The sequence below is a fragment of the Lupinus angustifolius genome, chromosome LG14 (genome assembly GCF_001865875.1).
Source record: "Lupinus angustifolius cultivar Tanjil chromosome LG14, LupAngTanjil_v1.0, whole genome shotgun sequence".
In the NCBI taxonomy this organism is placed as follows: Eukaryota; Viridiplantae; Streptophyta; class Magnoliopsida; order Fabales; family Fabaceae; genus Lupinus; species Lupinus angustifolius.
In genome coordinates this window covers 5,483,017-5,486,331 of record NC_032022.1, presented here as the reverse complement: position 1 = coordinate 5,486,331, position 3,315 = coordinate 5,483,017, and positions in this window count along the sequence as shown.

Genomic DNA, 3,315 nt, shown 5'->3' with positions numbered 1-3,315 from the left:
TAATAAATTAGATTAAAATGAAATTATTGTTAGAAATAAAGCTAGACTAGTAGCACAAAGATACAATCAGGAAGAAGGTATATATTTTGATGAGATATTCGCTCTTGTTGCTAGACTTGAAGCTATACAGTTGCTACTTGCATATGCATGCTCTTTAAATTTTCAGTTATATCAAATAGACGTAAAGAGTGCATTTCTTAATGATTATATACAAGAGGAAGTGTTTGTAGAACAACCTCCAGGTTTTGAAGACTACAAACATCCTTCTCATGTCTATAAACTAAAGAAAGCTCTTTATGGCTTAAAGCAAGCACCACATGCTTGGTACAGACGTCTAACAAACATTCTTATTCAAGAGGTTTTACAAAAGGAAAGGTCGACACTACATTATTTATTATGAAAATAAATCATCATACTCTTCTTGTTCAAATATATGTAGATGATATTATTATTGGTTCTACTAATGAAACCTTGTTTAGTGATTTTGGTAAAATGATGCAAGGGGAGTTTAAAATGTCTATGATGTGGAAGCTAAATTACTTCCTTGGATTATAAATCAAGCAACTCAAGGATGGTATTTTTGTGAGTCAATCCAAATACTGCAGAGACTTGCTGAAAAGATTTGAAATGGATGACTGTAAGCCAATTGTCACTCCTATGGGTTCTGGCACATACATTGATACGGATGAAGCTAGAAAATGCATTGGTATATCAAAGTATCGAGGTATGATCGGTTCCCTACTTATTTAACTACTAATAGACCTGATATAATGTTTAGTGACTGCTTGTGTACTCGGTATCAATCTAAACCAAAATAATCATATTTAGGTGTTGTCAAAAGAATCATTAAATATCTAAAAGGTACAACTGACGTTGGATTATGGTATCTAAAAGGAAGTATATGTGATTTGGTTGGATATTCATATTCAGATTTTGTTGGATGCAAAACTGAGAGAAAAAGTACAAGTGGTACTTGTCATATATTAGGTAATGCATTGGTCTCATGGTCATGCAAGAAACATGCTTGTGTTGCTCTAAGTACTGCTGAGACAGAATACATAGCAACAGGTAGTTGTTGTGTCCAAGTGTTGTGGCTTAAACAAAAATTGCGAAATTATGGCTTGGACTTAGGCTGCATACCCCTAAAATGTGACAATACTAGTGCTATAAAACTCACAAAGAATCCAGTAATGTATTCCAGAACCAAACACATAGATATAAGGCATTATTTCATCAAGGACCATGTCCAAAAGAAAGATGTATTTGTAGAATTTGTTGATACTCATGACCAACTAGCAGATATATTCACTAAACCCTTGGCAAAAGAACATTTCTATAAAATTAGACGTGAATTAGGCATACTTGATGAAGCTTACTTACTTAAATGCTTATTCTTGATTATATGTGTGTTTCTTTAGGCTTATAATATGCCTACTTGTATTTAAAATTGCTTAAAATTTTTTTTCAATTTTCAAATTATTGAATATGTAATCGATTACATGTAATGAGTAACCGATCACCAAGCATCAGGTATGCCTGAAAATTCAAATTCTGGGTTAAGTAACCGATTAAAGCCTTGAGCAGGAGGCCTCAATAATCGATTACCCACCTGTGTAATCGATTACCTAAGGTGTCTGTTTGAAATCTGGGAATTATTTTATGTTGAGTAACCGATTACTCTGAGTAGTATTTAAGTTTTCCTCATTTTTCAAACACTTCTTCTTCCTCCTCAAACCCTCACTTCCGTGTTCAACCTGGAGTTTTCCTAAAAACCTCATTTTTGATCCATTTTGTGTGATTTTTGAGTTATTTTATATCACATTTTCAATTATAAACACTTCTATTCCATATATTTCGTGTTTAGTGGTCCCAATCAAAAATACCCAAATCTCTCAAAACTCAAAACCTAACCTTTCAAAAACCACAAATTCATGGCATCATCATCAAGAGCTAAGAAGCAACGTACACGTGTGTCCCAAAGAAAGCAAGGAGCTTCACCTTCTGAGGCTAATCCTTTGGACTTGGCATGTCTTCTTGTAAATGATGTTCAACGCAAAACATTCTCAGAGCATTTTCTTGGACGCTCCATTTTCGCTCCTAAATATGATAATGTCAGTAACTTTGAGTTTGGAGATTTTTATTTCCCTACTCTTCTAAGGCAACAATATCTTTTTGATTTCTATGAGGAATCAAAAGCCTATTATCCTGAACTTGCTAAAGTGTTTTACTGTAACTTGAACTTTAGGAAAAATCATCTTACATCCTATGTTAAAGGAAAATAAATTATTTTGGATATTAAGAACTTTAGTTCAATTTGATGTAACATACCTTTTCAAGGTAGTATCAAAGATTTCGGTCTTGCAAGCAATTGGGATAATTATGATAGAAAAGAGTTCTACTACTCTATGTGTAGATTCTCTAAGAGGGAAATTGAAATGCGTAAGCAAATGGCGCTAGGTGAAACTGTAAAGAGCAAAGATATCTTTGCTTGTGCTTGCTTCATTACTTTTTGAGCTATGTTATTCTTCCAAAATATTCAAATCATTCTCAAATAAATGACATGGAACTGCAATTGATGTATGCTCTTAAGCATAATCTTTCAATCAATTGGGCTAACACAATAATGAGACATATGTGGTCTGTTCCAGAATCTCACAACCCTCTGCCTTATGCAATCTTCATAACCAATATTCTTGAACATTTTGATGTAATCACTGCTGGTGAATCCAAAGTCACACTTGATGCATGAGATAACAAGATTGATATGGATGTGATCCACAAAATGGGCTTCTTCCAAGATCCCATTGACAGAATCTAAAAGCATCAAAGTGATAGACAGGCTGCACCTGCTAATCCTAATGTGAATGCCTCTATTCACCCTCCTGAACAACAAATTTCTGAGTTTCATGCTGAGTCTTCTTCATCTATTCTCATGCCTACAAACCAGATGATCATGGATGAGTTATTCTCTCTTCGAGGCTACATCTCTAATCGGATGGATCCTCTTGACGCTTAGAATCAACAAGTCCAATTCGAGCTTCAACGTCTTTCTTATAAGATCAATCGTATGGACCTTGATGACGATAACACTGAACCTGAATCTTAGATCTCTGTTTGTCTAAGAAAATTATGTTTGTAATGTTGCATGTTTTTGGACAATTTGCTGTTATTTTGTTGTTTTTTGTGGTTATGATTTGAACAATGTTTGAACATCTTTTAACTTTCTGCTATGTGATATCACTTTTAGGATTACTTTTATGCTTATCATATACATATTGTATACTATATATATATATATATATATATATATATATA